We start from the raw sequence: 9,982 nt of genomic DNA on the forward strand, positions 1-9,982 counted from the left end.
TAGCCGCCATCCATCCTCCAACCGCCTCCAGACACTCACACAGGACCTTCACTGCCCTCACTGGTTCTGATTTAAAAGAGAGGTAGAGCTGGGTATCATCTGCATACTGATGAACACCCAGCCCAAACCTCCTGATGATCTCTCCCAGCGGCTGCATGTAAATGTTGAAAAGCATGGGGGAGAGGAAAGAACCCTGAGGCACCCCACAAGTGAGAGTCCAGGGGTCTGAACACTCATCCCCCACCACCACTTTCTGAACATGGCCCAGGAGGAAGGAGTGGAACCACTGTAGGACAGTGCCCCCAGCTTTGTGTGTTTGACGGTCCAGAAGGATGTTATGGTCGATGGTATCAAACGCCGCTGAGAGATTCAGCAGAACTAGGAAACAGCTCTCACCTTTGTCCCTAGCCTGCCGGAGATCATCAACCAGTGCGACCAAGGCAGTTTCAGTCCCATGATGAGGCCTGAATCCCGACTGGAAGGGATCCAAATGGTCCGCTTCTTCCAGGCGTGCCTGGAGTTGTTCGGCAACCGCTCGCTCTACACCTTGCCCAAGAATGGAAGATTTGAGACTGGGCGATAGTTGGCCATTGTGGCCGCATCTAAAGATGGTTTTTTAAGAAGCGGTTTAATAACCGCTTCTTTCAGTGGGTCTGGGAAGGCTCCCTCACGGAGGGAAGCATTCACCACCCCACGAAGCCCATCGCCCAGTCCTTCCCGGCTAGCTTTTATAAGCCAGGATGGGCAAGGATCCAGGAGACAGGTGGTTGGTTTCACTTGTCCAAGCAGCCTGTCCACATCCTCGGAGGTAACAGATTGTAATTGATCCCACTCAACTTGACTAGACAGAACTCTAGCACTCTCCCGCCCTGGCCCTGCTCCCACGGTGGAGTCTACTTCTTCCCGAATCTGAGCGATTTTATCTGCAAAAAACTTTGCAAAATCATTGCAGGAGAATATGTGGCCCGTACTGGGCCCTGATGTTACAGGTGGTTCCGCTAAATTGTAAACCACCTGAAAAAGTCTCCTGCTGCTGTTTTCTGCAGATGCAATAGAGGCAGTGAAGAAATTCTTCTTCGCCGTCGATATCGCCACTTGGTAGGCTCGACGTTGAGCTCTAACCTGTGTCTGGTCAGATTCGGAATGAGTTATCCGCCACCGGCGCTCTAGCCGTCTCAACGATTGTTTCATTGCCCTCAGATCCGTGGAAAACCACGGGGCTCTCCGGGCTCCATGCAATCGGAGAGGGCGCTTCGGAGCCAAACAGTCAATAGCCCTGGTTAACTCCGCATTCCAGCGGGCCACCAGGGAATCAGCTGAAGAAAAGAAGAAGAAAACTTGTCTCCACCAATACAAACATAGTCCATTTTTTTGTTAGGAGGTCAAAAACAGAGAGAAATAGCTAGCCCCCCACCCTTTCTCTTCTCTCCCACTCATTGGATGGCAATGCTACTTACCACGAACAAGAACAAACTCAAGGCACCGAGTCTCATCTACATAACACCTGATGGGCTTTGGACGCTCAGAAACTACTGGGCCAGAAGGACCAAGGATTGGACATGTCAGACCATTTAACCGACGACGTGGATCTGCAAAAAGCACCATTAAAGTCAACATATAGTTCCAGCTGAGAATGATTCCTAGGCCTCAGTGCTCTAGTCCTGTAAAAGTGTTGCAGCATCTTTACTGCATTCTGTTTCCAGAATTAGTGATGTGATAAGAGAGAGAGGTGCTGGCAGGTGGGCTATCAAAAGGGAGCATTTTTAGTTGCTGTTATGCAAAGAAATGCCAGAGAGACTCCACCCACTCTGTTACTAAATTTGTATTGTGTTTCATAGATTGACCTGAGATGAATAGGCAAGTAGGAATATTTTTAAGGGGGCCAGCTATGAAGAAGAAGAAGAAGAGTTTGGATTTGATATCCCGCCTTTCACTCCCTTTAAGGAGTCTCAAAGCGGCTAACATTCTCCTTTCCCTTCCTCCCCCACAACAAACACTCTGTGAGGTGAGTGGGGCTGAGAGACTTCAAAGAAGTGTGACTGGCCCAAGGTCACCCAGCAGCTGCATGTGGAGGAGCAGAGACGCGAACCCGGTTCCCCAGATTACGTGACTACCGCTCTTAACCACTACACCATTCTTGGCTTGTCACTTAGACTAATTTGCAACTGCTATTTTTTTGTGTGCATTGCTTATTATGTACCATGTTCCATCATGGATTATGTATTCTTACTGTGAAAGAATAATTTATGCATATAATATTGTTAACATATGTTATTTACTTCTTTGCTAGGTTGCATACTGTTTGTGATTAAGGCTAATATAAAGTTCTGAATCAACAAATGACGGAATGAGCAAGCCTAGGTGTTTGTTTCTATATGAATGTTGAATATCTTTCACAGATGAAAAGCCGATTTTTCTTTCACAGGATTTCCAAGACTTCCTTGAGAAACAAGAGATAGAGCATAAGATTGCTGTCTCTGAAGCTTCATGGAACAAGAGTTTGTGTGTAAAGGTGAACACAGAGTTGCAGAAAGGCATGGAAGCACAATTGCTTAATTCACATTTGCCACAAGAGTTCTGGGCTGAGTCTTTAAGCTCTTTTTGTTACATGTGGTTAAGAAAGGTTTCAAAAGGTATGGAAAGTTCTCCATTTGAGAAGCTGTTCCAGAGAAAACCTTCGGTAAACACTTAAAGGTTTTTGGATCTCATGTGAATGTGGACACACCACAAGAGGTCAAGAATGCCAAAGGCATTTTTGTGGGTTATGAAAAGGGTTTCTACAGAGTAATTTTGTCCGAATCTGGTCAGGTGATACTCACAAAGTTTCTAGAGAGCATTGCAAGACAGGAGAGAGAGGTTCCCACTGGTGTCAATACAGATGAGTATTCTGATACTGAGAGTGACACAGAGAGCTCGGAGAGTTCTGCTGACACAGTCACTGAGAGGGGTTCATACACAAAGTCTAGTCCTTCACAGGTTAAGGATGAACTAGAATTGACGGAACCACTGTTTACTGTTGGGCGTGGTTCTCCCAAAAGTCCCGAGGATGAACCAGTCAGCGGAGAGGATCTGCACCTCATTCGCAGGTCTGAGAGAGTCACAAAGGGCATACCACCCAAAAGGTACTCTCAAGAGTTTGCTAACTCAGCTGTTGCATGTGTTACTATAGTTAACAACTCAAGCCAGGTTCAAGGTATGTCTAAGTCAGAGACAAAGACACACTGGGGAGTTGCAAAATGTAACACTACATTCCCTAGCCAAGGCAATGCAGAAGCTCTCATTCCTTGGAAAACAGACAACCAGAGGGTTACACTGGTGGAACCAGTGGCAGGTAATTCCAAAGGTGGAACTGAAACAACAGGGGATTATTACATGTATAACAACTGTTTGTGTTCTTCTCTGGATCAAGCTTTGTTCGCTGCTTGCTTCGAATCATATGGGGGAGGATGTTGGGATATGAGTGCTCTGCAGCTGCGAACAAGCAGCTCGATGTTTACATCACACGATGGGACTAAGCGTGGGACAGAATGTCCCAGGCACTTCTCAGGGTTATGTTCTGAGTGTAACATGAGACCTTCCTGTTGTTTGTGTCCGTGAAGTCTGAGTCAGTTGCTCGGAGACTTCTGAGTGAGAAGACATGCTTTTGTACAGTGTACAGTCGGGAATAAAGTAGAAATGAAATAGACTACTTTCTGACTGTCTTCTTTCTCCTGCTGCTATGCAAGGGGGAAGGGGGTGTGCACCTTTTCATCAGGGAGGTGTCACCTATCAAGATCTCCCTGGTCTTATGTCAGCCAGGGTAGGTCACCAGCAAAAGCCCCCAACACACCTGGGAAGAGGAGTTAGCCTTTCCCGAGGGGGCCAGTTTCCAACAATAATATATTAATACTAAAACAGTGGTGTGTGGGTGGGTGTATACTGTATATATGAGAAAATGAGAAACTAAACTTAACTAAAATTCACTTTCGAACAAAACAACTCTATAGTGCAATAAAGCAATAAAATGTCAAAAAACAAAAACATAGCAGCACATCTTGAAGTATATTTCAATTCAAGGATGCCTCCCGTTTTCAGTGATCCTCTTGCCAAGGCATCTCCCAACTCACAAAATAATATGCACCACATTCAAATTCTGCTGCTCATCTTCACAAATATGAAGTATCTGCTTCCCATTCCGTATTACTCATCCCATTCTACTCCACAATTGCAAACAACACATCATCCACCCACTCACTCCACAATCTCTCACTCAATCACCAAACAATGATTGCCAGTCACTCCTTCCACTCAACAGAATGTACTGCAGAAACCAAGGAGAGAAAGAAACTGTTCACTTACCGAGCCATCTAAAATAGAAGAAGAAGAAGAAGAAGAAGAAGAAGAAGAAGAAGAAGAAGAAGAAGAAGAAGAAGAAGAAGAAGAAGAGTTTGGATTTGATATCCCGCCTTTCACTCCCCTTCAGGAGTCTCAAAGCGGCTAACAACCTCCTTTCCCTTCCTCCCCCACAACAAACACTCTGTGAGGTGAGTGGGGCTGAGAGACTTCACAGAAGTGTGACTGGCCCAAGGTCACCCAGCAGCTGCATGTGGAGGAGCGGAGACACGAACCCGGTTCCCCAGATTATGTGACTGCCGCTCTTAACCACTACACCACACTGGCTCCCATAGCAGTAGCAATACAAATAGCCACAGATGTTCCTGGCAGCAATCTGGCTCCCTCCCATGTTGCTGTTTCCCACTCCAGACTCTCACCTGAGGATAGGTGGAGCTATGCAGACCTGGTCCCTGGTACTTTTTCCTCCCATCAAGGAATATCCTCAAACAATTCAACCCGTGTAAGATGCAAATAAAAAAAACTTGTCTGAAGGCACTCTCATTACAGTCCCAACTCTCATTCACTCTGCAGTGTGCCTTTTATCGTTCTCTCTGACATTCCAAAACAACACGGTAGGCTAATAATATGATTGCAATACCTTTATATCACTACTGAATTATGTCTTAATTTACAATCAGATAGATTACAATATATACATGGTGACACCATCTATATTAAGAAAATGTCCCAAAGTAAGGGATTTTTTGGCTAGTATAACAAAACAAAGCATCACTCAAGCTTGAGGCAACATGCCTTCCAAGGTAAGTGTTTTGCAGGGAATTAGCTGAAGAATGTTGGTGCTCCAAAAACAGCAGCAGGACAGCCCTTTCAGGATAACTGACTCTTTCAAAAGTTCCTGCTCAGTGGATAATAATACTAAAATACCATATAAAATAGCAATACAAATTGCCAGCTATCAGTCACACAGATGTTCCTGGCAGCAATCCAGTATAGGTGGAGCTAAGCAGATCTTGTCCTTGGTACTTCCTCCTCTCACCAAGGAATACCTCCCAAGAATTCAACCCGTGTAAGATGCAAATAAAGAGAGGGCACTCTCATCACAGTCCTAACTCTCATTCACTCTGCAGTGTGCCTTTTGTAGTTCTCTAGCTGGAAGGCCTCCAGCAGCAACAGCTGCTTTTACTTACTACTTCTGCAGTTCTGCTCAAGCAAGATGACTTCTAGATCCAACAAGGCTTTCTGGGAGCAAAGACATGGGCTCTCATATCTCTCCCCCCATCCCTCTATTTACGTATTTGAGACACAGATGGTGATGCTGATTCTAAGCATTTCCCATAAAAACTAGGGAAACGAATCTTGGACTGGAACAGTATTGTTTGTCTAAGGGCAACAAGGAAGAAAGCGGAAACCTCCATGCTATTTATGCTCTGAGATATATGCAGATATATGCACTTACCTGTAATGCTAAACTCGTTGCAAAAATGCGTTTGACAGCACTTTGTGAAACTCCTCATGTATTGACCTTGTTCTGTAGTGAAGCTGTAATTTGAGGGGCAATTTTTAACACATCCCATTACTCTTCTGGTGTTTTCAGAGCCATCTGTGAGAGAAAATAGGAAGCAAAGGCTAGATCAGCAATAATTCCATTCCTCTTTGTACTCAAATTTATATAATGCTTCTAGGTGATTTAAGAGAACAGCCTGGCAAGCACTAAATTTAGCAAGCTTATCTTTAAAGTAGTTTCTTCAAGAATCACTTTATAAACATGGCATAAATTCTTCTGCAAAATTATGTGACTATACCAGAATAGTTACTTTAAAAAAATGCGCTTTAATGGGACAAGATTCCTTTTTTTAATTATTATTTTTTTAAATAATATTTATTAAAAGTTTCCAATTACAACCAAATAAAAAACAAAACATCCAAATTTAAAATCTTGTTTTCCATAACATCTTTCCAGGACTTCCCCTCCCCTCCCCCTCTTGTATTCCAATTCTTACTTATAAATTCAGCAATTTCTTATCCCAAATTTTGAACTTATTGTCATTGACCCAATTTAAAAATATTTTCCCATCTCCTAAAATCGACCTGTTCCCTTCCACGCGTTCCCCCCTTTAACATACATTACAGATTAAAATATAATGAAATAAAATGTAGTTTAACACCCTTTGGATTCCAAATTTCCCTCCCCCTTTTCCCGGTTGCGTTCCCAAAATTTATCAACATCTGATGTCTTCCTGGAGCTCCCACAATTTATTTAAGCCATAGTCCTTTACCAGTCATCTTTAATTTCGAATGTCCAATCTTGGAAGGAGTCTGTCTCAAAAAGGCCCATTTTTTCCATCCAGATTTTTATACATTAGGAGTAAAAACTCCAATTTTATTTCTTTAAACCTTTCAGGTCTGGATGTCCCAAATGTTCCTTCTTTCAACTTTATCCAATTCTTGTTATTCTTATTGTTCTTGTTGATCTCTCTCCTATTCTTTTTTTTTTCTTCCCTGTTTTCCTGCACAAATGTTCTAATTCCAAAAGCTTCAAATTCAGCTGCAGAGGCTCTGTTATTCAGGAACGAAACATAATGCCAAGTCCCTTCCATTTTTCAATAGATAAGTCTATTGTCTTCTTTAGTATGTCAGCCTCTGTAGTCAAAATAGTGTTCCATTTCTGCAGTTTCCCAGGAGATAGAAAGTTCTATTCAAATTCCATGTCAACAACTTGTAATATCCCTCGGCTCCTCTAGGTGGGTTGCAATAACTCAGTTCCCTTCCAGATCTCCCCAATCAGTCCAAATAGCTTGTTATTCCTTGTTTTAAACAATTTGTATCCAATTTATAACAAATGTAACCGGCAAAGTCCTTGTAACAAAGTTCTCATTTTGTTCTTCTGCTTTGACAGCTCTTTGACAGCTGTCAAAACCTCTCTTTGTCTTCTCCCGGCGCTCTCACAAAACGCTCCCAGGGTTCCGGGGGGGGGGGGCGGTTACTTTTAAATCAATTCCACTTTTCTCCTCCAGCTCAGTCTTATAGTTTTCCGTCGCGAAATTAATATCTTTGTAAAAATAGGGTTGCACTCGATCTTAGATGTCAAATCCTTTGCTTTAACTCCTCTACAACAGGGGGGGGGGGGCTGACTTCCTTTTTGCGCCTCCCCCGCTCGCTCCGAATTTTTAAAAAATTTGTCCCCCTTTTTAGTCCAGGTTCCAATTACTCACGAGTTATTCTTTTAGGTCCAGATTTTCAATAGAAGAAGTCAGCGCTCTCCGTCGAATGGCATGCGGCTTCGCTCGGCAGGGGAAGCGGAGGACTCAAAGCACCACCCCCCCCGTCACCCGTTCCGTAGCCTTTAAAAAGGCTCCTTCACGGGCCTGGGGGGGAGCGCAAAAGGTGCCAGCCGAGTCACCATGTCCATGGGTTTCAGCGCCCATGGTTTTTGAGGGTCCCCGCGTCGCCGGCGCGGTAGGACCCAGCCCCTGCCAAGCAGGCTCCCTCCGGAGCTCGGAGGGAGTCCGCCATTCGGCGATGGCGCCAACCCAGAAGTCTAATGGGACAAGATTCCAATGTCCATGGACTTGTTCTTCTGCACACACAAAATGGCACCCATATCCAGCTAGCCTATCCAGTGGCCTGACTCAAGAAGCTGCTTTTTACTATGTACTACATTTCTGAGAGACAGGAGAATAAGACGGTTTTCCCACTCTCTTGATCTCACTTCTTTCTGGCTATGTCACAATAAGAACCATTTTTGTATGCAGCCTTCTATGGGGAAATGGAGTTATGACTCTGTTTAATTTTCCAATAGGAAAAAGATTTCTGTGGCTTCAGTTGCTGTTGGCAGCAGCTCCTTGGAGACAGGTTCTGAAAGGAGAGAGTTGGGAGATGGTTTTGAGTTTGGTAGTCCTGCGTGATTTTAATATGCATGCTGGGCCATCTCAGTGGCTACTCCTGGACTCCTGAAGTCTCTCCCTAGAGAAGAGAGATTTAGCCCATCCTTGCTGTGCTTTTGCCAGCAGCTGAAGACATTCTTGTCCAGACAGGATTTGGGGGAATGACTGTTTTAATGAAAGGGCTGAGACCATGCTGTTTTTACTGTAATTATTGGTACATTTTAAACAGATTTTTATACCGTTTTTATTCTACTAATATTTTATTCTGGGAAAAAGTTGAGTTCCTTGACATTGTGTGAGATCAGTATTCTGTGGTCACCCCTAAATACCCCAGAGATCAAATGAAAACCCACAAACTCAGGTTTAATCAGACAGAAAGGCTTCATACTCACTGAAATTGGTATTAGTCACATGTTCAAAGCAACTGCCTCCTGTGATATTACATCCTTGAAGTGGAGAATGAATTGATCTCACTCTAGCACAAAATAGTTTTCCCACTGCTGAGAGTAAAGAAAAAGAAATGTTCAATGACACATACATGAGTTCTTCCATGTTGGGGAAATGGAATCTCTATTTTCAGTTGGATAAAATTTTATTGGTCTCAGGATCTATGTATAGTGGTGCATTGGAAGCTGTATGCACACCGACACACAGCTTCCCTCTATCTCTGCAAAATGAACTCATGGCAGGCATAGGCTTGCCTAGGCAGTAAGTGCCTGTTGTCAGTTCTATCTATATGGTAAGTGCATGACACATACAATGGAGCCATCGGTCAGACAACTTTTTCTCCCATTGCAATGTAGGCTCAATAGCCGCACACTTACGAAAAGCTTCATCATAGGCTTGCCACGTCCCCGCCCCGGTCAACTATATAAATCAAAACTAATATTTCCAAAGAACAGGGCTGACTGGCTACTGGTGGATGCTAATGGATGAAGGGAGGATATCTCAGTTATCTCTGCAGACCACGTGATTAGTCAGATTCATCCCCCAACCTCCATACCTGATTAAAGTCTGCCCACCAAGGCAGCCAACAAGATTCCAGATCGCCCTATATAAGGGGGGATCCTGAGGAAGTCTCAGCCACCACAAAGGTGGACAAAGGCAATTGGGCCAAACTCCAACCCTGACAACCCCATTGGCAATTGGCGGTGCTCCCTGCCCAATCCCTTAGCAGGGAAGAAAATGCCTCACCTGTAGCAGTATCAGCAGCCATGACCGACTCCTGTGTGACTTCCACAGCTGGCACTTCCTCTGAAGCAAAACCGATACCTGCCTGCAAGGCATCCAGACATGCTAAAATTAAATCAACAACACCCTGGTTAGGCTTTTCTATTCCTGCTGTGGCCAGCTGCAGGGCACTTCCCACTGCTGTTGCCAACGTGGAAGCTGCAGCTGTGACAGATGTTGATTTCTGCCTTTCCAAGTCCTCAAGGCACATCAATATAGCCCTCCAGTCTGGCTTTTCCTCCTCCTCAGAGGGGGTTGGCAGGGTTCGCTGTGCCTGCTTCTTCTGCGGTGCAGGAGCTTTTGCTTGGCCTTATGGCCTCCTGTACCCTTGCTTTTACCTGGAGCCATGCTCAGAAACTGCACCCTTCTAACAAGAATCCTCAAGCTGGAGAAGAATTCGCAAATATAAACGATTCCCCTCTGCCTCAGTCACTACAAAACAGAAGCACACTTGCAAAATGAACCCTCAGGAGCCAACCACTAAACGATACTTAACATGAGCTTTCTGGTTGAGTGGGGAGTTTTGAATCTGA

The 9,982-nt window shown here is 44.4% G+C and overlaps 1 long non-coding RNA gene across 2 annotated transcripts; it reads right to left on the minus strand.

The window, feature by feature from the left end:
* Window positions 1-1,335: 1,335 nt before the first annotated feature.
* On the minus strand, window positions 1,336-9,575 carry LOC310851850. Of its 2 annotated transcripts, none has more exons than XR_014567880.1 (3): window positions 9,414-9,575; window positions 5,792-5,935; window positions 1,336-1,589 (listed from the first exon to the last, which is right to left on the minus strand). It is a non-coding gene; the product is annotated as an uncharacterized lncRNA (long non-coding RNA). The 2 variants fall into 2 exon arrangements; XR_014567881.1 differs by lacking the exon at window positions 5,792-5,935 and adding an exon at window positions 8,631-8,719.
* Window positions 9,576-9,982: the final 407 nt, after the last annotated feature.

The sequence above is a fragment of the Podarcis gaigeae genome (assembly GCF_964106915.1).
Source record: "Podarcis gaigeae genome assembly, chromosome: 8".
In the NCBI taxonomy this organism is placed as follows: domain Eukaryota; kingdom Metazoa; phylum Chordata; class Lepidosauria; order Squamata; family Lacertidae; genus Podarcis; species Podarcis gaigeae.